This window comes from Schistocerca cancellata, chromosome 3 (genome assembly GCF_023864275.1).
Source record: "Schistocerca cancellata isolate TAMUIC-IGC-003103 chromosome 3, iqSchCanc2.1, whole genome shotgun sequence".
In the NCBI taxonomy this organism is placed as follows: Eukaryota; Metazoa; Arthropoda; class Insecta; order Orthoptera; family Acrididae; genus Schistocerca; species Schistocerca cancellata.
In genome coordinates this window covers 200,363,707-200,389,678 of record NC_064628.1, presented here as the reverse complement: position 1 = coordinate 200,389,678, position 25,972 = coordinate 200,363,707, and positions in this window count along the sequence as shown.

The following is a 25,972-nucleotide window of genomic DNA, read 5'->3' as shown; positions in this document are numbered from 1 at the left end:
GACAGTTTCTATACGCTGAGCGAAGCTACTTCGCGTGCATACAGCGCTATCTTCTAAAAATCTCTATGGATATGCCTCTTCGTAGCTCTGTAGGCGGCAACTTCTTTTTTTTCCTGTACAGCAGTTTGCGCTTCTCATTTAAAAACTGTCAACGGCGCTGCCAGGTGTCGGTGATTTCCTTAATTTGACTTTACTGTAAGAATGTCTTAGCAATAAAAAATAAATGTAATAAAACTACGTCCATTATGAGGCCATTTTTCATACACGTCAGTGTTTACGACGCCATATCCCTTGAACTATGTTAGGTAAATGATGCTTTTCCCGACAGTGACTTTTGCATGACTGTTAAGGATGGATTTCTAGAAGATCGAAGATCGACGTATGTAATAAGAAGTAGCAGAAGTGAGAGCAGTGAGAAACTTAACATCAGGACTAGTGATCACGAAGTAGATGAAATTAAGAAATACTGCTGCCGAGGTAGCAAAACAACCCGTGAAGGACGAAGCAAGGAGGACATAATAAGCAGACTAGCGGTGGCGAAAAGGACATTCCTGGCCTAGAGAAGTTTCCTAGTATCAATCATAGCCTCAATTTGAGGAAGAAATCTCTGAGAATGTACTCTGGTGCACAGCATCGTATGGTAATGAAACATGGACGTTGGGAAAACTGAAGGAGGAGAGAATCGAGGCATTTGAGATGTGGTGTTACAGATGTATGTTGAAAATTAGGTAGACTAATAATGTAAGGAATCAGGAGATCCTTCGGAGAATCGGCGAGGAATGGAACATATGGAAAACACCGACACTGAAGAAGGGACAGAACGGTAGTACATCTACTAAGACATCAGGGCAATAACTTCCATGGTACTAGAGGGAGCTGTAGAGAGTAAAAACTGTAAAGGAAGACAGAGATTGGAATATATTGAGTAAATAATTGACGACGTAAGTTGCAAAAGCGTCTCTGAGATGAAGAGCAGAGCACAGGAGAAGAATTCATGGCGAGCGTCATCAAACAAGACTGATGACTTAAAAAGAAAAAAAAAGTTAACAAAATCTTGTTCACATCGCTCCAGCGGACTAGCAGAAGACGTCGAACATAGACTATTTTTATAATGTACACGGATTTACTGTAGCACACACACGTCCGGTGTGACGGTCAGCTATGGGAAGACATATAGCACAAACTTTTGATAAACACCTTGCCTGTATGCTTCCTAGTACTCTTAGTTCCACTATCTCTACAGCATTACTACATTCCGCTATGGTTATGCTTCAATGCTTTAGGCCCACGTTTGTGAGAGAGCTGAGTTGGTGGTGGGGCCACTACGTAATGAAGTGCCTCCACTTAGCGGCTGGACCCGCAGCCCCTAATGGCCCACGCGCGACTCGCTGGAATTAGCGCGCCGTAATTTTCTCACTATTCGAAAAGCGGTCTCAAACTCTGAAAGCCCCTCGAGAATGTCTCGCCGTCTATTGCACAGGAGCATATGCAGTAAGCCCTCCGGAGCCTCCTCATTAACGGCTTCCTGTTAAACAGTCGATCATTTCCCTTCATCTCTTTTCTTAGGCGGTACTAGTACCTTTAAACAGACTATTATGTAATTAATGTCTCGAACGGTCAGCGGGAAAAACGAGAACTAAAATTTTTCTGTGCGAGCCCTAATTTCTCTTATTTTATCGTGATGATCATTTCTCCCTTTGTAGGTGGGTGCCAACACAAACGTTTCCGCAATCTGAGGAGACAACTGGTGATTGAAATTTCAAGAGAAGATCCCGTGACAACGAAAATCGCCTTAGCTTTAATGATTGCCACTCCAATTCACGTATCATGTCTGTGGCACTATCTCCCCTACTTCGCTATAATATAAAACGAGCTGCCCTTCTTTGTACTTTTTCGATGTCATCCGTCAGTCCCATCTGATGCGGATCCCACACCGCACAGAAATACTCCAGAACAGGGCGGACAAGCGTGGTGTAAGCAGTCTGTTTAGTAGACCTGTTAAACCTTCTAGATGTTCTGCCAGTGAATCGCAGTCTTTGGTTGGTTCTATCCACAATATTATCTATGTGATCGTTCGAATCGAAAATATTTGTAACTGCGACCCCTAACTGTTTAGTTGAATTTACAGCCTTCAGATTTGTGTGACTTATCGCGTAATCGAAATTTAGCTGATTACTTTTAGTACTCACGTGAATAACTTCACACTTTTCAGTTTCAATTGCCAGTTTTCGCAACATACAGATATCTTATCTAAATCACTTTGAAATTCGTTTTGGTCATCTGACGACTTTGCAAGACGGTAAATGACAGCGTCGTCTGCAAACAATCTAAGTCGGCTTCTGAGACTGTCTCCTATGTCGTTAATATAGATCATGAACAATAGAGGGCCTATAACACTTCCTTGGAGAACCCCGGATGTTATTTCTGTTTTACTCGATGACTACCCATCTATTACTACGAACTGTTACCTTTCTGACAGGAAATTAAAAAATCCAGTCGCACAACTGAGGCGATGTTCCATAGGCATGCAGTTTGGTTAGATGACACTGGAAATCTAAAAATAGGGAATCAATTTGACATACCCTGTCGATAGCACTCATTAATTCATGAGTGTAGAGAGCTAGTTGTGTTTCGCAAGAACGATATTTTCTGAACCCGTGCTGACTACATGTCAAAGAATCGTTTTCTTCGAGGTACTTCATAATGCTCGAATACAGTATATATTCCAAAACCCTACTGCCAGTCGACGTTAGTGATACGGGCCTGTAATTCAACGGATTACTCATACTTCCCTTTTGGGGTATTGGTGTGATTTGGGAAATTTTCCAGTCTTTAGGTACGGATCTTTCTGTGAGTGAGCGATTGTATATAATTACTGAATATGGAGCTATTGTATCAGCATATTCTGAGAGGAGTCTGACTGGTATACAATCTGGACCGGAAGCCTTGCTTTTATTAAGTTATTTAAGCTGCTTTGCGATACCGAGGATATCAATTTATATGTTCCTCATCTTGTCAGTTATTCTTGATTGGAATTCAGGAATTTTTATTTCGTCGTCTTTGTGAAGGAGTTTCGGAAAATCGTGTTTAATAACTCTGCTTTATTGGCAGTGTCATCAGTGACTTCACCGTTGTTACCGAGCAGTGAAGGTTTTGATTGCGTCTTGCCACTGGTGTGCTTTATGTATGACCAGAATCTCTTTGGTTTTTCTGCCAGATTTCAAGACAGAGTTTCGCTGTGGAAATTATTTAAAGCATCTCGCGTTGAAGTACACACTATATTTAGATCTTCTGCCAAACTTTGCCAGTCTTGGGGATTTTACGTTCTTTTCAATTTGGCATGCTTTGTTCGCTGCTTCTGCAACAGTGATCGGACCCGTTTTGTGTACCATGGGTGATCAGTACCATCACTTATTAATATATATGGCATATATCTCTCAATTTCTGTCGATACTATATCTTTGAATCATTCCACAACTTTTCTACGCTTGCAGGATCAGATAGGAAGGAATGCAGACTGTCTCTTCAGAAGGCGTTAAAAGCATTTTTATCATTTTTTTTAAATAGATATACTTTGCGTTTCTTTTTGACGGTTTTAACAATTACGGTATTTAGCCTAGCAGCAACTGGCTTGTGGTTGAAAATCCCTGTATTCGTCACAGTACTCATTATTTGTCCAGGATATTTTGTTGCTAAGAGGTCAAATATGCTTTCGCAAACATTTACGCTTCGTATAGGCTCATGAACTAATTGTTCAAAATAATTTTGTGAGAAAGCGTTCAGTATAATTTCAGGTGACGTTTTATGCCTGCCGCGCGCTTTAAACGTACAATTTTTCCAGCATATCGAGGGTGGATTAAAGTCGCCACCGACTATAATTGTATGAGTGGGGTACATATTTGCAATGAGACTCAATTTTCTTTGAACTCTTCAGCAACTATATCTTCTGAGCCAGCGGGTCGGTAAAACGACCCAATTAATAGTTTAGTCCGATTGTCAATACAGCCTCTATCCATACTATTGCACAGGAACTATCTACTTCAATTTCACTACAAGGCAAATTACCTCGGACAGCAATTAATACTCCACCACCAATTGTATTTAATCTACCATTTCTGAACACTGTTAGATCGTTAGACAAGATTTATTCTTAGCTTATTTCCGGCTTTAGCCAGCTTTCTGTACCTATAACTACACTACTGGTCATTAAAATTGCTACACCAACAAGAAATGCAGATGATAAACGGGTGTTCATTGGACAAACACATTATATTAGAGATGACATGTGATTACGTTTTCACGCAATTTGGGTGCATAGATCCTGAGAAATCAGTACCCAGAACAACCACCTCTGGCCGTAATAACGGCCTTGATACGCCTGCGCATTGAGTCTAACAGAGCTTGGGTGGCGTGTACAGGTACAGCAGCCCATGCAGCTTCAATACGATACCACAGTTCATCAAGACTAGTGACTGGCGTATTGTGACGAGCCAGTTGCTCGGCCACCATTGACCAGACGTTTTCAATTGGTGAGAGATCTGGAGAATGCGCTGGCCAGGGCAGAAGTTGAACATTTTCTTTATCCAGAAAGGCCCGTACAGGACCTGCAACATGGGGTCGTGCATTATCCTGCTGTAATGTAGGGTTTCGCAGGGATCGAATGAAGGGTAGATACGGGTCGTAACACATCTGAATTGTAACGTCCACTGTTCAAAGTGCCGTCAATGCGAACAAAAGGTGACCGAGACGTGTAACCAGTGGCACCCCATACCATCACGCCGGGTGATACGCCAGTATGGCGATGACGAATACACACTTCCAATGTGCGTTCATCGCGATGTTACCAACCACGGAAGCGACCATCATGATGCTGTAAACCGAACTTGGATTCATCCTAAGAAATGACGTTTTGCCATTCGTGCACCCAGGTTCGTCGTCGAGTACACTATCGCAGGCACTCCTGTCTGTGATGCAGCGTCAAGGGTAACCGCCACCATGCTCTCCGAGCTGTTAGTCCATGCTGCTGCAAACGTAGTCGAACTGTTCGTGCAGATGATTGTTGTCTTGGGAACGACCTCATCTGTTGACTCAGAGATCGAGACGTAGCTGCACGACCCGTTACAGCCATGCGGATAAGATGCCTGTCATCACTACTGCTAGTGATACCAGGCCGTTGAGATGCAGCAGGGCGTACCGTATTACCCTCCTGAACCCTCCGATTCCAAATTCTGCTAACAGTCATTGGATCTCGACCAACGCGAGCAGCAATGTCGCGATACGATAAACCGCAATCGCGATAGGCTACAATCCGACCTTTATCAAAGTCGGAAACGTGATGGTAGGCATTTCTATATCTCCTTGTTACACGAGGCTTCACAACAACGTATCACCAGGCAACGCCGGCCAGCTGTTGTTTGTGTATGAGAAATCCGTTGGAAACTTTCCTCGTGTCGTCACGTTGTAGGTGTCGCCACCGGCGCCAACCTTGTGTGAATGCCCTGAAAAGGTAACCATTTACATATCACATTATCTTCTTCCTGTCTATAAAATTTCGCGTCGGTAGCACGTCATCTTCGAGGTGTAGCAATTTTAATGGACAGTAATGTATTTGAGCTTCACTGCTTTCTGTTAGGGCTTGGAGCTCTGGTTCTTTCCCACCACAGCTATGAAAATTTATAACTACAATACCGATCGTTTCTACAACTAGCTTACTGCGTTTTATCGCTCCCTTTTAGACGGATGCCCTTTCTGTGGTTCCCTGAGGCCCTCTAACCTAAAGAACCACCCGGTCTCTTCCATACAGCCCCCGCTACTCGTGTAGCCGCTTCCTGTGTGTGTGGATCATCAGTCAAGCGTCTGTCGTCATTAAGTCTTGACACATTATACAGGTGTGGCGTCTGTTCTTTCTGACATGCATGAAGGAATACAGTAGGGCTACAGCGAAGAGCAATAATGGACAGGGGATACTGTTCGCATAAGGCGGGAAATTCGGGTTCGAATAACGGTCTGGCACCAACTTCCATCTCTCGCCACTGAGTCAGAAATTTCTTTCATCTTGTTACGGCACGTGTTTTGTAATGGCCTTTCATGAAATAGCAGGCGCAGATCTAGGTTTCTTTTCTGAATGTGGGCGAAAATGAGTCAATTTGTCTACTCCGCAAGTCTAACATGTCACCCCGCGGCCCTCCTCCCCATTTTAAACGTCCCACCGATTCATGATAATGACGGGTGACCGACGGGAATCACATGGTTTCCAAACGAAACACCTTGCTATTTTGGGTGGGGCTGGGGCGGACATCACCGATCTGCCTCCCCCTTTCCATTTTGGTCCACGGCGATACGACAGTACACGCAATGCTGCGTAATACGTGCTCTATTTAACCCTTTCATTGAAAAATGTATTTTCAGCAATGGCGTACTAAATCCTGATTCGCCTTTGTCTTCTTCAGAATTTTTATCTGAATAAGAATGTTTTACCATGACAGGGGCATACAAAAAATGCCACAGCGTCTACCAAAATGCATCGACATAAATGGTGGTTATGTCGAAAAATAGCTAAATGGTCAAGCTGTAAACTGATATAAACCATTGTAGACATAAATAGGTCTATGTGCTTGTAAAAAAAATAGGAGACCTTACTTTTGGGATTACCCTCGTACTTCCTGAACGAAGCCTGCCACTCTGGTACTTGGTCATGCTCCATTCGTAAATGAAACACCCTGTGTATCTCACTTAGGGCTTATTGTGATAATAATAGAGACAGAGAGAGAGCGTGTTTTATGGACTTTCCCTTGCTCTGCACCCGATAATGTTTCATGTTGGTAAAAATTACCCTGCACATACCAATGCTCAATGACCCACTAAGTATATATGTAAATGTAGACTAATTCAGCGACCTACCTTTTAACTGGTCTGCTATAAATTGTGAACTGAGTATGTAAAAATTATGTTATTTCTCTAAGTAGCTGACTAGTCCCGAATATGTAGTCGTAAAAATGTATCATTATTTTCCCAATGATCAAAACTAATAATTTAACCGCAATTTAAAATAAATTCATTGTTGCAAGTTACCACAGTTAATTAACATCACTGTCAGGGAAAAGCAGATGTAGACATAACAACCTGTATATGTCTACATGTCTTCGTATGAGTGTCACATCAGGTTCATGAATCATTAGTCCATGGAAAGATGAGAAATTCCTCCGTATAGTTTTGAAAGCTATCATCGTTGACAGTTAAAACAATTTATTCATAAGATCCACCACTGCAGTTTTTGGCCGTTCAGCCATTATCAAGTTGAGTACGAAAAAAAATTTGTGGTTTTCACTTGCAATAGGCTAAATGGTGGAACTGCAATAGTGAATTTCAAGGACAAATTATTTTAAGGGTCAAACACGAAGCGATACCATACAAAATCTTTTATATGATTATTAACCTCAGCCTTGAACATTTATTGATTGGAGTATACTGCCAGGTTTCTTACTTATGTAGTTACAGAATTATCACTTTGCAATCGCAAGTTTAACATAAAGTAACATGAAGCAGGATATTGGCGCCAGTTTCAGAACCTGTAGCTCCAGCTAAAAAACACTTTGCAAATGCATATACCTATACGATCCCTAATAGGATAGTTATCCAAAATGTGGAAGATGGGGGATAATATTTACCATTTCTGTGGTCTTAAGGTTATAGTACGAGGGGCGTTCAGTAAGTAACACAACACAATTCTTTCTGAAGGCAGCTTGGTTTTATTAAGCATTCCAATGCACAATATTATTCCCCACTCCTTTGGCTATAAAATCCTATTTCTCAACACAATCTCCATTCAGTGCGATGATCTTACGTCAGCTTACTGGCAGAGCATGTAAGCTCGCATGGTACTGCAATACCGATCGACATCGGAGCCAATGTCTTGCTGCATCAACAACCTTCCCATCATCCACGTGCTGCTGCCTGCGAAGTACGTCCCTCTTTGGGCCAAAAATATAGAAGTCGAAAGGTGTCAGATCCAGACTGTAGGGTGGATGAGGGGGAACAGTCCGGTGAAGTTTCCTGAGCTCCTCTTGGGTGCACAGACTTGTATAAGGCCTTGTCATGGGAAAGGGGAAGGTCGTTTCCATTTTTGTGCCGACGAACACGCTAAAGTAGTTTCTTGAATTTCCTGAGTGTACGAGTAGTACAATACACTTTAGAGTTGATCGTTGGACCATGATGGAAGGCGTCAAACAGAATACCCCTTCAGAGTCCCTGATTACCGACGCCACAACTTGACCTGCTGATAGTAGGCCTTTGAACTTTGTCTTTAGAGGAGAGATGGTGTGGCGCTCCTACATAGGATGCCGCTTTGTTTCCGTTTCGAAGTGATGAACCTATTTTTCATCGCCTGTAACGACGTTCGACAAAGAGTTGTCGCCATAAACCTCGTGGATGAATGTGTCAGCACTGCCAACAGGGACGTCCTGTTATACAGCGAGGTGTTCGTCTGTGTTCCGTCGATGAGCTCGAATAACAGTGTGAGTTCGTTCGAACATTGCAGGACTCGCAGCTGTTTGCGGCCGGCCGGTTTGTGTAAGATCGGGCAGGTCTGCAACGAGCTTATTACGATGATGACTGACGCTTCACCCAACGACTCAGCTTGCTTTTGTTGACCACCAGCTCTCCGTAGACATTCAGCAAGTGCCTGTCAATACCTACGATGCTCTGGTTTTCCGCTAAAAGAAACTAAATGGCAGCTCTTTGCTTGGAACGCTCCTCCGCTTACGTGCGTGCGCCCTTTTGAAGGCTACGTATAGCGCCGCCGGTTAGGTTAGGTTAGGTTAGAACTTCGTGCAACTATAGGGGTTAGGGTAGGAATGTTCCATGATATCCCACATCAAATTCCCCACGTTTTCAGCCGAAACTGGCCGAGAAAGAAAGTGTTGCATTGCTTACTGTAGGCCCCTCGTAGATTCCTGAATAAATAATTGCCTTTGTTCGATAGAGATTAAGGCTATTTGTTGTACTATAACTTACATCCGCTCCTTTGACCTTGAATAACCAAATGAATAGTGCTGAGAATGAGCCTAAAAGCAAATAGGTTAACAATGATGAATGATCGAACTTTAATATACGGTGGTAGTCTCGATTTTAAGACAGTTTCAACAGTCCTGACTGGAGTTTCCTGGCCACCTGAATGGATTAGTATGTCAGTTTATGAGCTTGCCAGTCAACGACAATGAGCTCTTGTAATCGAACGACCCCAACCTGGACCATGCAGCTAATACCTCGTGCATGTGGTATCCGGCCTCAGAATTAAGCCTTTTATATCCGATGATGTTTGAGCACATCTGCTAAATCAAATTACAGGTACCTTTGAGTTACGTCTTAACTGGTTCTCAAACTGGCAAAGGACATTCTAAGAAAGTAGCTACAAAGAATCTCTGGTCTCCCCAGACATGTACGCTACGAAATATTTATGAAAAAAGGATAGAGATTACTGGCTATAATTTTTAACTGTTTTTCAGTGTCGTCCTTATCTTTATTTCTTCTATCAGGTGCTCTGCAACTGCTTTCAGGCACCTCTAGGGGTAGCAGAGGGGAAGCGGCAGTGATCTTGTCAGTCAAGGAAAGAGTCTCGTTTTAACTTTCACTCAGACATTGAAGTTGACTCTGAAAACCCGTCAATATATTTGACCATTCGCCTACTTTGAAAGTTGTGTCAACGCATAATTTGGTTGAAACTGAAAAAGTCGTTCTGAAGCACATAGTTAGGCCCAACGACCCAGGATTTGACTGCTTCACCTTTTCTTGTGGAATTTCTTGAAAACTCGTTTTTACGAGGGCATTGTTTAGCCTGAGAAAGAACAGATTAGACTTACGGGTGCTTTAGAAATTATTCCGAGTGTACAAAGTAATTTAGACCGAATGGAACATAACTTACTCTGCAGATACCGTTCGTATTGTAAATTTGATGGTTGTCATACTGAGCAGCTTTTACGGTCAACTTCATAAGAAATTCCAAATGACCTTTATAGTTAAAAACGTTAGACTGTTTTGTTTTCCTTGTTATATTCACGTGGAATGCTTCCGACTTCGGTTCTTACGTAAAATTCTATCTTCTACTAAGCCTTACAATTCCATAAATGTGTAACAATAGTTGTGTCTCAGCTAATACAAATGAATTACTACGGTTTAGCATATTTATTTGGAAACAATTATTCAGTCATATCTAAAACTAATAACCCTGAAACGTAGAGAAACTATTTGTTAATGTAGACAAAAAGGCACCGGTTTCGGGTACGGACTTTACCGGTGTACGTAAACTCGTAAACAGTACAGCATCGAAGACTGACAAACCGTATGAGACTTGCAATCGGCGCTTCATGTGATGAAAAGCTCTGTGGTTTTAAGAATGGTGATAATGTTGGGATACAGCGTCGTTTCAACTATTGCCATGATGATCATATGCTGGAAAAGAGTTCAAATATTGCGGATCTATCTCTACTTGTAATGGTGGAAATATCATCACCTATGTACGGAATAAAATGTGGCGATATCTGAATACTGCCACCCGGCAGGAAACTCGAGAGTTTTTCATAGGACGAAACCCTACGCGAATCATCTTTGAAAGCGTCATAGTGTTTCTGATATTGATGAGATGTATGTTAGTGATATTTGCTGACAAATGTCTTGCATATTTGTAATCATTTAAATCAAAACAGTGAGTCTAAAATGATATCTCCTGACCAACTTCTTGCATATTTGTAAGCATTTAGATCAAAACAGTTAATCTGAGTAACTATTGCGAATGTCTGTATAAAAGCTAGTGTATGTTTATTTATTTGTCCTTTAGCTTTTCACCTGTTCATCCACGAATAATATTACGAGGGCTTGTTGAAAAGTAGTGCCCACGAATTTGCTATGTGAAAACTCTTAAAGCTTCTTAAACAAAGCAAACGTTATTAACATTCCACATATTTATTATTGACATGTATATTTCTCAACATAGTCACTCTGGCAACAAATACATTTCTCTAATGAGAGACCAATTTGTTGATACACTCACCGTAGTGTGTTTAACTTGTTGACGAAGCCACATCACTTCTGCTTGCAGAGCTTCATTACTAATAAACTGAAGTCCTTGAAGGTGTTCTTTAAGTTTTGGAAAATCGGATGGGCCCTATCTATGGAGGATAAGCAATGACAGTGAATCTGAAGCGTAGGATTGCTGCAAATGTCTCAACGCTCGTGTGTGGTCTTGCACTGCCATGCTGAAACAGAAGGTGCAGCACACCACCTCTTCGAATTAGAAAGGTGAATCCTATTATCGTACGATGGATACGGATCCCACTTTAGAAGGCTACAAGGAAGAATGGTTATTATTTATTCAAATCTACGAAAAATCACAAATTGTACTCCTCGAATAAAAATCACAAATGAACATAAAGCATCTAAAACATAACAGTGGACGAATGTGTACAAGTTTCAAGTTGACAGTGATTTACAGAAGGTACACAAGTAATATTTAAAATAATAGTATTACAGCAATATACATGCTAGAATAATAATTGATAACAAGGATCTTTAACGTATAAAATTTTGAAAAACGAAAGATCTTTTCTTGCCTATGTTATTTTCAGATAAGAGTATTGAAAACATCTGGCAATTTACATATGTGCAGTCTTCAAAAATACGTTCTGTATTAGTGGGGAAACATGTATTCATTTTGTTTAATTAAAAATGTAGTTGTTGTCGATATGGCTGATTAAAAAAAAAAAATTGACGTCTATTACAACCGTCTAAGCTAGCGATTGTAAGATGTGAGAAGAAGAATGGGTATGTACAGTTTACAGAAACTAGATATTCAGTCTCATTCTTACGACTTTAACGTGAAAAAGTGTGCGGGCCGGAGCGGCCGAGCAGTTCTAGGCGCTTCACTCTGGAACCGCTCGACCGCTGCGGTCGCAGGTTCGAATCCTGCCTCTGGCATGGGATGTGTGTGATGTCCATAGGTTAGTTAAGTTTAAGTAGTTCTAAGTTCTTGGGGACTTATGACCTCAGAAAGTAAGTACCATAGTGCTCAGAGCCATTTGAACCATTTGAAAAAGTGTACAAAAGTTCTGTTGTATCTGTATGAGGTCCTAGTCGTGCACCCGTGGGCTAGGGGTAGCATCTGTGATACATAATCTAAAACGTTTTCGGTCCCGGGGCCGAAAACAACCGCTGCTTAAATTCTGATTAGTAATCAGCACTGTTGGTCGAAGACTTCCGGCATAAAAAGTCACCCACATTCTGCCAACGACCTTTTCGAAGAGGGCGGTGGAGCGGACAGAGGTTCAGGGCAATCACTTGTCCTAGGGGTGGGAAACTGCCCCTAAATGCGGAAGAATCAGCAACGATCAACGGCATGAGGATGCAGAAGGCCATGGAAACCACTGCATTAAAGACTCGTAACGTGTGTTCTATAATTGAAGAAGTGTCATGATGATCTCTCCAACGGCAAAAGTTTCCGGAATAGTCCCCCATTTGGATCTCCGGGAGGGGACTCCCCAAGGGGAAGGTTACCATGAGACAAAGATTAAATAATCAACGAAAGGATAACGTTCTATGAGTCGGGGCGTGGAATGCCAGAAGCTTGAACGTGACAGGTTCAAAATGGTTCAAATGGCTCTGAGCACTATGGGACTTATCTAACTTCTGAGGTCCTCAGTCCCCTAGAACTTAGAACTGCTTAAACCTAACTAACCTAAGGAAATCACACACATCCATGCCAGAGACAAGATTCGAACCTGCGACCGTAGCTGTCGAGCGGTTCCAGACTGCAGCACCTAGAACCACTCGGCTACTCCGACCGGCGAACGTGACAGGGAAACTAGAAAATCTGGAGAGGGAAATGCAAAGGCTCAATATAGATATAGTAGGGGTCAGTGAAGTGATGTGGAAACAAGACAAGGATTTCTGGTCAAATGAGTATAGGGTAATATCAACAGCATCCGAAAATGATATAACTGGAGTAGGATTCGCTATGAACAGGAAGGTAGGGCAGAGAGTGTGTTAATGTGAACAGTTCAGTGACAGGGTTGTTCTTATCAGAATCGACAGCAAACCAACACCGACAACGATAGTTTAGATATACATGCCGATGTCGCAAGCTGAAGATGAAGACATAGAGAAAGTGTATGAGGATATTGAAAAGGTAATACAGTACGTAAAGGGAGAGGAAAATCTAATAGTCATGGGGGAATAGAATGCAGTTATAAGGGAAGGAGTAGAAGAAAATGTTACAGGAGAGTATGGGCTTGGGACAAGGACAGAGAGAGGAGAAAGACTAATTGAGTTCTGTAACAATTGTCAGCTAGTAATAGCGAATACTCTGTCCAAGAATCACAAGAGGAGGAGACATACTTGAAAAAGGCCGGGTGATACGGGAAGACTTCGTTAGATTACGTCATGGTCAGACAGAGATTCCGAAATCGTACGCTGGCTTGTAAAGAGTACCCAGGAGCAGATATAGACTCAGATCACAAGAGCAGGATGAAGTTTATGACATTAGTCAGGAAAAATGAGTATGCAAAGAAGTGGGATATGGGAATACTAAGGAATAACGAGATCAGGTTGACGTTGAAGTTCTCTAAGGCTGTAGATACAGCAATAAGGAACATCTCAGTAGGCACTACAGTTGAAGAGTAATGGAGATCTCTAGAAAGGACCATCACTGAAGTTGGGAAGGTAAACGTAGGTACAAAGAAGGTAACTACGACGAAACTATGGGTAACAGAATAAATACTTCAACTGATCGCTGAAAGGAGGAAGTACAAAAACGTTCCGCGAAACTCAGGAATACAGGAATACAAGTCGCTGAGGAATGAAATAAACAGGAAAAAAAGGGAAGCCAAGACTAAATTGCTGCAGGAATAATGTGAAGACATCGAAAAAAGAAACGATTGGCGGAAGGACTGACTCAGCATACAACTTCCTGTGACACTAAAAGCAAGGGTGATAACATTAAGAGTGTCACAAGAACTCCACTTTTAGATGCAGAGGAGAGAGCGGATAGGTGGAAAGAATACATTGAAAGCCTCTATGATGGGGAGGATTTGGCTGATGTGATAGAAGAAGAAACAGGTTTCATTTAGAAGAGATGCTGGATCCAATATTAGAATCAGAATTTAAAAGAGCTTTGAGGACTTAAGATCAAATAAGGCAGAAGGGATAGATAACATCCATCAGAATTTCTAAAATAGTTTGGAGAAGTGGCAACAAAACGAATATTCACGCTGGTGTGTAGAATGTATGAGTCTGCCGACATACCATCTGAGTTTCAGAAAAGCATTATCAACACAATACGAAGACGGCAAAAGCTGACAAGTGGGAGAATTATTGCACAATCAGCTTAACAGCTCAAGCATCCAAAATGCTTACAAGAATAATACACATAAGAATGGAAAAGAAAATAGAGGATGCGCTAGATGACGATCAGTTTCTCTATAGGAAAGGTAAAGGCACCAGAGAGGCAATCTGACGTTGCGGTTAATAATGGAAGCAAGACTAAAGAAAAATCAAGAAACGATCACAAGATTTGTCGACCAGGAAACAGCGTTCGCCAATGTAAAATGTGCATGATGTTCGAAATTCTGAAAAACGTAGGGGTAAGCTATAGGGAGAGAAGGCTCGAATACAATATGTACAACAGCCAAGAGGGAATTATAAGACGAACAAGAACGAAGTGCAGGCATTAAAAAGGGTGCAATGATAGAAATAATAGAAAGGTTCAGTAGTGGAATTAAAATTCAAGGTGAAAGGATATCAATGACACGATTCGCTGATGACATTGCTACCTTGATTGAAAGTGAAAAAGAACTACATGATCAGCTGAACGGAATGAACAGTTTAATGAAAACGCGTATGGCTTGAAAGTAAATCGAAGAAAGACGAAGGTAATGAGGAGTAGTAGAAATGAGAACAGTAATAAAGTTAACATCAGGATTTATGGTCACGAAGTAGATGAAGTTAAGGAATTCTGCTACCTAAGCAGGAAAATAACGAGTGATGGACGGAGCAAGGTGGACATCAAATGCAGACTAGCAATGGCAAAAAGAGCATTCCTGGCCAAGAAAAGTCTACTAATACCAAATATCGGTCTTAATGTGTGGAAGAAATTTATGAGACTGTACGTCTGGAGTACAGCATTGTATGGTAGTGAAACATGGACTGTGGGTAAACCGAAACAGAATAGAATCAAATCATTTTAAATGTGGCGCTACGGACGAATGTTGAAAAATAGGTGGACTGGTAACGTAAGGAATGAGGAGGTTCTGTGCAGAATCGGAGGGAAAGGAATATTTGGAAAACACTGATAAGGAGAAGGTTCAAATGGCTCTGAGCACTGAGGTCATCAGTCCCCTAGAACTTAGAACTACTTAAACCTAACTAACCTAAGGACATTACACACATCCATGCCAGAGGCAGGATTCGAACCTGCGACCGTAGCGGTCGCGCGCTTCTAGTCTGCAGCGCCTAGAACCGCTCGGCCACACCAGCCGGCAAGGAGAAGGTACAGGATGATAGGACATGTGGAGGGAAGGACTTCCATGGTACTAGAGGGAGATGCAGAAGGCAAAAAGTGTAGAAGAAGACAGATATATCCAGCAAATAACTGAGGACGTAGGTTGCAAGTGCTACCCTGAGATGAAGAGGGTAGCACAGGAGAGGAATTCGTGGCGGGCCGCATCAAACCAGTCAGAAGACTGATGACAAAATAAATAAGGTCCTAACTCACGGCGAACGTAATTAGTGACACCAATGTCATTCCATTCCATTGGAAACCGATTTTGTAGAAAATAGCGACTGAAGTTTCATTAATAATTTTAGACTCAGTATTCGAAGGGCGCCAGCGATCTATTAATCTGATTTTCAAATTGCTGAAATGAAAGTTGATTTGTATTTGCTAAGTTAATCCAGTTACCCAGTAATCTTAAGACAAAATTCTATTAACAGGAGTAAAATTTGTATAATTAAGAACCATTTGCTTTTTTAAAATCAATTTGTTTCAAGATGGTTGTATAACAAATACCATTTATCAAATACAAAGAACATATTTATGACCTAATTTTGATATCACAAATTCTTTATTGCTGGTAAAATACGTTCCTCTTCTGTAACTACCCGAAAGTCGTGCAATAAAGCTAAGTTACAAGCCGGTTCCGCCAGGGAGATCACACCATTCTGTAGTGGTAGACTACTAATTCCTCTTTGAAAGATTTTGACACACTGCATTCTTGCATGTGATGGCCAGTCTGCCGTGACTTTACTGAAGAAGCCATCCCGGCAGTAGCAGAATGTCATTTAAAGGTAACCACAGAAAACGGAGTAGAAGATCCCGATCACGGAAATTTCAACGCCGCCTCCGAAACGCTTTCATCTGTGCCCTAGCGTCAGATTCTTCCTCTTTACAGAGATGAGGTATAATCACAGCGGTGTGCAGACAATCACTACAGACACGCTGCGTCTATCCTTATTCTCGTTCAGACGGAGCGTTCTCTAGCAAATCCGTTTAACACCGTAAGGACGCTTTTTCATGGCTCTTACCACTGTCGGGAAGAGCTCGACCTGTCGCGGCTTATCCTCGTCCGCTGTGCACGGGGATGGATGGCGACAGCCTCTTCCAACAACGACGACTAAAAGCTCTGAAGATGAAGAACTTCGGATTGTCAAAAGTGTTAAACGACTGAGAAACAGTCTAACTACCTTAGAAACATTACAGTTTCTTTGTTTGATTTATCCTGTCCTAGATTAAGCTCTTCTATTGGCAAAGGATCAATACTAGCAACAAGCACACCAGACCGCCACTAAGAGAGCGCACAGGTCGTTTTCGAGCGTTGAAGGTGCTTTGTAGAAACGGTAGTAGAACGCCCTTTGATCCTTTGCCTGTGACGTAACATATGGCATTTTAATATTGGGTGTGAACTTGTTATAAGTGATATAGTACAAATTACTTTAAAAAATAGATGTACAAAGTAATTACCTCTTAACCAAAAATGCTTTCGAAATGAGTGTTTAGGTTCAATATTATCGAAGAGTTGTAATAAAAAGTTGAGACGGTCTTACATATCAGTGTTGGTAATCGTAGTACGTAGTATTATACAGCAGTGAGAGGAAACTGTTGTGTTTCATCATTATCATATTTCTTAGCAATAATAATAATAATAACAAGCCTCCGTTATAGCAAGCACCCACTATAACATTGACATTAACAAAGAAACTAATTCTTATAACACTGTATTATCACTACGATGAAGCATATAGTGAAACCAACAATTGAAAAGTAAAAACTGAGTTCTTTCAGTTTGGGGCTCTGTGGATAGTTAAGTAATAGGAGAGCTAATAGCAGTGGAGGGAGGTGCAGACGAAAATAACAGTAGTGGTGGTGGGTCTGTACCAATCCTGGGCCCTGAGAGTTCTTGCCAGATTTACCAGTTTTAGATGCAGCCCTCCACCATCACCCTCCTCCGCCCCCGCCCCCACTTTCCACTGTTGCCAAATCTTATTCAGGATGCTGACTAGATCAAGCGAAAGATCGACCGATTCCTCACTTCCCTCCCCCCCCCCCCCCAACCTTCCGGACCACCTCACCATCTTTTTCAGGTTGTACCAGAATCCCATCATCACTTGTTCCTTGTGAAAGGTATAGAAAGAATGATAAAAAATGTTTGGAAACGTTGTACTACTGGTTATTATCCAATTAATATGGCTAATAATTATAACTGAGTTCCAATAATGGATGTGTATAAACAACTGCAGGTATTCTGTCAGCAAAGAAAGAACATATGTACTTTGTATGAGGTGGGTATCTGGGGGTTATGCAAAATAGGGGTATTTATAGGCTAGTACAGTATTAAACAACGGTTTCTTCAGAACAACATCTTTCAAAGTTCTTCCACTTAAGGAGGCCAGCTCATGTGGTATGCATGTTTCAGCTGAGTTTTTTATGCTTGTCCCATTTAGTAATATTTTGTGTATGTGTTACGTCAAAAGCACAACCTCTTATTCAAAAATTTTTGTTCCCTGTGATCTGAAATGATAGTTGGACAGAATAATCCTTTTCATTCCGATTTACAGTACAGAAAATGTCCTCTTTTTGTCAATCAAAATATAGATGCCATATTACATGTAAAAAAATGAAACTATCTCTAATAAAATACCACATCACAATCACAATAGAAATTGCACAAACATATACTGCACAAAGACAATTACACTGCTTAATGAGCGTTTTTCAGAGCAATATCATTCACACTTTTAGCTGAGAATGTCTGGGGCTCCAGTTACACTTATTCAATGACCTTACACACACGTCCTGATTCTATGTATTATTCCGTGGACACAACGCAAAAGTAGTTGATAACCACTGTTGCAACGAAACACATACACTGTTAGCCACTGTTGTAAAATGTTGTAGGGAGTAGGACGAAGTAAAGTTAACAAACAAGTCTTTATTTAAGGAGGTCATCCATAAGAAGCAAGGCCCACACACTGCGCGCCACACACCAGGGCCAGTGAGCAGCGCCGCAGTGCAGTTAGGACTACCACTGCATACGTTCCGCCCTCTGACCAGGCAATGAAGAGCGGCGTGTCCCCACCAGCCGTCTGCCTCCCCCACCTACCGCCCCGTCACAACCCTCACCCCGCTCCCTTGTGGACGCTGAGATCCTCATGCCAAGGATGTTACGTCTGCCTCCCTTCTCAGTGCTGCTGGTCTGCATGTGTACAACAGTAATCCATCACACAGCCACCGCTGCCACTGACATCGCCCACCAGTCACTGACATTTCACCGACAGAGAACAGCCTCCAAGTCACTCCAGTTATGGGCAGACCTCTGAGACGTTGCATGCATTCCAGGCAACACCCAGCGAAAACGAAAATTTGTAATAAATTGTATTATAGTAAGGTTACTTGACTACATTCACCTTGTAAATTGTGATTCACTCCACTGTGTACTGCTTTTCTAAGGACGTCTATAGATGATTGTAATATAACTAAACACGCACTCGAAAATGGGTATCATTTCCCAAAACATATCAAAAATATGGCTCTGAGCACTATGGGACTTAACATCTATGGTCATCAGTCCCCTAGAACTCAGAACTACTTAAACCTAACTAACCTAAGGACAGCACACAACACCCAGCCATCACGAGGCAGAGAAAATCCCTGACCCCGCCGGGAATCGAACCCGGGAACCCGGGCAAAACATATCATGCAGGCCTAAATACTACCACTGTTTCCCCCTGTGAGCTGCCCCTGAGTACAGATATAGGCATAAGATAAACAGATGCCTCCACAACACCTTACACTCACCGCTCTAGTTACTATAGTTCTATTATTAGTTTTATCACAAGCCATTTTCCCTCTTTTTTATAATTAATCATTTTCCATTTTGTAACAGTTTTATCACCGGTTTATGTCCAACCCAAAGCAATGACTTGCTCATAGTTGCCCTTCTAACGTCCCAGTTCTCAGCTTAGTAGAAGTAGCGTGAAAGTGATCTGCTCCTCTGACTATACCTTGCTTAGGTGGTAACTCACAATGCAGAACTCCTTAAAGAGTAAGGGAAGATTATACGTTTCAAGACTTTAGTATAGTGTAATATTCTTTCAGAATCAAATAATTATGCTGCAGTGCCAGAATCCTGTGACAATCGTATGTGCTCTACAATTCGGTATCGTCTAATGGAAAGTCTTAAAGCGATATATACTTCAAATTCACAGTGTATCTGCAACTTCTTCGATGAACGATCCTGTCTGAAACGTTTTCTATTCTCTGTATAGTGTCACTACATGTGATAATGTACATCAGTACCAACATATGTACTCTGCTGCCACACAGTGTTTGGAGGAGGCTGATAATACAAATGATGAAATTTCTCTCATACTTCATTAACATATTAAAGCGAGAGAGAAATGACTGCCTACATGCATCTTGCAAGTTACATAATCTCGCTCATGTTACTTTCACGATGGCTGCATCATAACGATTACATACATTTCTCTAAATTTATCCCGCAGGATTTTATAAGTACTATGTAGTCTATCTTTCTTCCAAGGATTCCCGGTTAAGTTCACCAAACATTAATGTTGCGCTTTGATATGGACTAAACCGATCAGTTCAGACCCTGACGTCGTGTCTCTGAATCCATTCTATGTTTATTACCGTGCCCATAATTTAGAACTGCATTAATTATAAATGTTCGCAGCAGTGTCTTGTATGTGATGTCCTTTACGGACACAATGCACTTTCCCTGGGTTCTTCCATCGAAACTAGGTCTTCCGTTCGACTTCCATAATACTGACATTATACCATTGTCCCATTTCATATCATACACTCCTGGAAATTGAAATAAGAACACCGTGAATTCATTGTCCCAGGAAGGGGAAACTTTATTGACACATTCCTGGGGTCAGATACATCACATGATCACACTGACAGAACCACAGGCACATAGACACAGGCAACAGAGCATGCACAATGTCAGCACTAGTACAGTGTATATCCACCTTTCGCAGCAATGCAGGCTGCTATTCTCCCATGGAGACGATCGTAGAGATGCTGGATGTAGTCCTGTGGAACGGCTTGCCATGCCATTTCCACCTGGCGCCTCAGTTGGACCAGCGTTCGTGCTGGACGTGCAGACCGTGTGAGACGACGCTTCATCCAGTCCCAAACATGCTCAATGGGGGACAGATCCGGAGATCTTGCTGGCCAGGGTAGTTGACTTACACCTTCTAGAGCACGTTGGGTGGCACGGGATACATGCGGACGTGCATTGTCCTGTTGGAACAGCAAGTTCCCTTTCCGGTCTAGGAATGGTAGAACGATGGGTTCGATGACGGTTTGGATGTACCGTGCACTATTCAGTGTCCCCTCGACGATCACCAGTGGTGTACGGCCAGTGTAGGAGATCGCTCCCCACACCATGATGCCGGGTGTTGGCCCTGTGTGCCTCGGTCGTATGCAGTCCTGATTGTGGCGCTCACCTGCACGGCGCCAAACACGCATACGACCATCATTGGCACCAAGGCAGAAGCGACTCTCATCGCTGAAGACGACACGTCTCCATTCGTCCCTCCATTCACGCCTGTCGCGACACCACTGGAGGCGGGCTGCACGATGTTGGGGCGTGAGCGGAAGACGGCCTAACGGTGTGCGGGACCGTAGCCCAGCTTCATGGAGACGGTTACGAATGGTCCTCGCCGATACCCCAGGAGCAACAGTGTCCCTAATTTGCTGGGAAGTGGCGGTGCGGTCCCCTACGGCACTGCGTAGGATCCTACGGTCTTGGCGTGCATCCGTGCGTCGCTGCGGTCCGGTCCCAGGTCGACGGGCACGTGCACCTTCCGCCGACCACTGGCGACAACATCGATGTACTGTGGAGACCTCACGCCCCACGTGTTGAGCAATTCGGCGGTACGTCCACCCGGCCTCCCGCATGCCCACTATACGCCCTCGCTCAAAGTCCGTCAACTGCACATACGGTTCACGTCCACGCTGTCGCGGCATGCTACCAGTGTTAAAGACTGCGATGGAGCTCCGTATGCCACGGCAAACTGGCTGACACTGACGGCGGCGGTACACAAATGCTGCGCAGCTAGCGCCATTCGACGGCCAACACCGCGGTTCCTGGTGTGTCCGCTGTGCCGTGCGTGTGATCATTGCTTGTACAGCCCTCTCGCAGTGTCCCGAGCAAGTATGGTGGGTCTGACACACTGGTGTCAATGTGTTCTTTTTTCCATTTCCAGGAGTGTATGTTTGTATTATCCCGAGATACATATTCAATTTGACATGCTCACGATGTTCACGTTTCAGCTTCTAATCTGGCACTGTCGCAATGTTTCTCTTTATAATAGGCATTACATAATTTTGTACGATTTATTATACCAACTGGAAATTTTTTCCAAGTCCTTCTGCATTTATTTCAATCGTACCATGCTGACAGTTTCTTATAGAGGCATTTGTTGTCAGCAAACAGTCTAACAGTGTTGCTCAGCCTGTCTGACATATCGTTTATGTGAAACAAGTATATTAAAGGCGTATCATAGTTCCTTGCGGTCTGTGGAACGTGTGCCGCTAAACATAACAAACTCGGTTCTGGGTAACAAATATTCAGTCAGTCAAATGTTTGCGAAAATCGTGTGGCCGTCATTTGTTAGCAACAGACGAGATGGCGCAGGGTCAAGCTCTGCTTGATGTCCCTCTTTTGGTATTGTAAATGTTTATTGTTATCTCGAGTAAGGTCCTCTACCTCCTGACCTTCAAGATTATTTGGAAAGAAGAGTACCCATAAACATATGAAGCGACAGCTTTCCCTTAGAAAAGTATCTCATACTACTACAATTTATCACACCTCTTGAAGAATAACTGTCTCTGCTTCGCCATTCTCAATCAACTCACTTGTGTCTACCTTCATTTTTATTTTCAGGCAAGTAAACTTTCTACTACAAAGCATTCAGTTAGTCGAAAGGAATCTTGAGCTATTCTGCTTCATATAGGGTCCTACGAGAGCATAAAACTCATTCATTGCACAAGACAGCAGACGGTATAAATAACCCTACATACTAACATTTACCCAGTATCTCTCTCTCTTTCTCTCTCTCTCTCTCCCTCTCTCTCTCCATCTCCCTTCCTTCTTCCCCCTCTCTCTTTCTTTCACTCAATCTCTGTGTCTGTCGCTCTAAATCTCGCTTGTTTTCTACATTATATGACTATTGTAATTCCTCCTGTATACAGATACAGTAACAGCAAGTAACTGATGGAAAACACTTCAATGCCAATGTATTTCCTACCACAGATCCGAATTCACATGCACGCTGGTGACGTCATGGTGGTCGGTCGAACGATGGCAGCTGGTAGAACAATGGCAATTAGGTCTTCAGCTTGACAAATCACATTTTACTGGCCGTCATGTCACCCATTTTTATCCTTATTTTCTAATCATAGGCTCTGAAATGCAGTAGCTTTATCCGAATGAGCATCTAAGTTCCGAGAATCATTTTCACGTAACATAACATACCATTCTGTGAGATCACTCGGTACAATATCGGAAGAACAGCAAATGCCAAAACAGCATCAGTAGACCTATCTTGTCGGCACCTGAAACATGGTAGTATGCAGCTAACAACTACCACATCTCGTAACTATAATTGAATATGTGATCGCTGTATCAGAATTTTCGTGGAGCATGAGACGGTCACTGAACATATGACAAGATGACAGGAATGCAGCCTAGCATGATCTGGGCTGTGATAGCAAAAAATGACGAGGTACACCTTGAAACCAATCTGAAAGATAGATACTGAACATACATAGAAACGATCCATATTGTTTTTTTCATATGCTTCGTATCATTAGTGTATATGTCAATTTTCTTTCTTTTTATTTCACTATACAGTCAGACAACCAAATCAATCAAGTGTTGAATATTTTAGACACATAGGAACGAGACGAAGATTACTAAACTTCGGCGACCTAGATTCGGATACTCTTGAAGATAGCCTAGTTCCCGTTGAGACAGATCATCGTAAATAGGAGATTGAGATTCCTTTACGATTTTTAGCAGGGCGGAAAATACGAACGTACATATCCCTGTACAAAATCTTTATTAACACAAAGAAAAGTACTCTTCCTCTATATTTGTGTATTGTAGCTTTTATAACATCCAGTTTAATTTACTTTAACTTGTAATTTGAATCTACATTTGAATATTTTATTACCTTCTCCAGCCGAGTATAGGGAAAATATCTTTTAGAATTCCAATACAAACCAAATTGGAAAAGAGCACAGGTAGTCCCAGTCTTCAAGTAGGGTCGTCGAGCAGATGCGCAAATCTATAGACCTATATCTCTGACGTCGATCTGTTGTAGAATTTTAGAACATGTTTTTTGCTCGAGTATCATGTTGTTTTTGGAAACCCAGAATCTACTATCTAGGAATCAACATGGATTCCGGAAACAGCGATCGTGTGAGACCCAACTCGCTTTATTTGTTCATGAGACCCAGAAAATATTAGATACAGGCTCCCAGGTAGATGCTATTTTTCTTGACTTCCGGAAGGCGTTCGATACAGTTCCGCACTGTCGCTTGATAAACAAAGTAAGAGCCTACGGAATATCAGACCAGCTGTGTGGCTGGATTGAACAGTTTTTAGCAAACAGAACACAGCATGTTGTTATCGATGGAGAGACGTTAAAGTATCCTCTGGCGTGCCACAGGGGAGTGTTATGGGACCATTGCTTTTCACAATATATATAAATGACCTAGTAGATAGTGTCGGAAGTTCCACGCGGCTTTTCGCGGATGATGCTGTAGTATACAGAGAAGTTGCAGCAGTAGAAAATTGTAGCGAAATGCAGGAAGGTCTGAGGCGGATAGGCACTTGGTGCAGGGAGTGGCAAATGACCCCTAACATAGACAAATGTAATGTATTGCAAATACATAGAAAGAAGGATCCTTTATTGTATGATTATATGATAGCGGAACAAACACTGGTAGCAGTTACTTCTGTAAAATATCCGGGAGTATGCGTGCGGAACGATTTGAAGTGGAATGATCATATAAAGTTTAATTGTTGGTAAGGCGGGTGCCAGGTTGAGATTCATTGGGAGAGTCCTTAGAATATGTAGTCCATCAACAAAAGGAGGTGGCTTACAAAACACTCGTTCGACCTATACTTGAGTAGTGCTCATCAGTGTGGGATCCGTACCAGATCGGGTTGACGGAGGAGATAGAGAAGATCCAAAGAAGAGCGGCGCGTTTCGTCACAGGGTTATTTGGTAACCGTGATAGCGTTACGGAGATGTTTAGCAAACTCAAGTGGCAGACTCTGCAAGAGAGGCGCTCTGCATCGCGGCGTAGCTTACTGTCCAGGTTTCGAGAGGGTGCATTTCTGGATGAGGTATCGAATATATTGCTTCCCCCTACTTATACCTCCCGAGGAGATCACGAATGTAAAATTAGAGAGATTAGAGCGCGCACGGAGGCTTTCAGACAGTCGTTCTTCCCGCGATCCATACGCGACTGGAACAGGAAAGGGAGGTAATGACAGTGGCACGTAAAGTGCCGTCCGCCACAAACCGTTGGGTTGCTTGCGGAGTATAAATCTAGAAATAGATGTAGAATTTATTTCCTCTAAACTATTTCTTTCACGGCTTTAACAAATGGCTCCACTCCTCCTTTTAATTCTTGTAGTTGAGAACGTTCTCGAATTTTAATTTTACCACTTATCGGATGACATGACAGTACAATGTGTTTTGTGAGCTATAGACCCGATTATAACTGTTATGCCGTCCATTGACTGAGCACCATGGATTCGCCAGCGTGCATGTGAATTCGGATCTGTGTTAGTACCTGCAGTTATTTACTGTTATTATGTGCAGGGCGTTTACGGTAGTTATACAGGGTGAGTCATCTGCCCCTATGGCTGTCATTTTATTCAACCCGCATGGTTTATTGCTCTCCTTCATGAACTACGCACGATATTTTCATATTCCCTTTCTCGTTACGTAAAAACTATTAGCCCTATAGAAAAAAATGAACGGGTCCTTTTTGTAGCAAATTTAATGCAGGTAAATTTTGCAGCGGGGTTTATTTTTGCTAGAGGCCATAGTTTTCAAGGAACGTACAAATGAGATCTTCAAACGCACGCCGACTCCCACACTCAGGCGCCACCGGTCAGAAATTCTAATACATATGTTGTTCATGGCACTGTCTCCTACCACTGTACAAATATTTGCGACTGCACAAATTATTTCCCGCACTCAATCTTTTTTGGTCTTCATTGACCTTATTAAGCCACCGGCTTAACCGAGCAATTATAAAATTTAATATTGACGTTTGTGTCAATTTTACCTAACAATTTTGTAAATTTTAACAGAATAAAATAAACAATTACGACGTTATATTTGTCAGGCCTTCTGCCGACGGAACTACTATGCTGGTAAG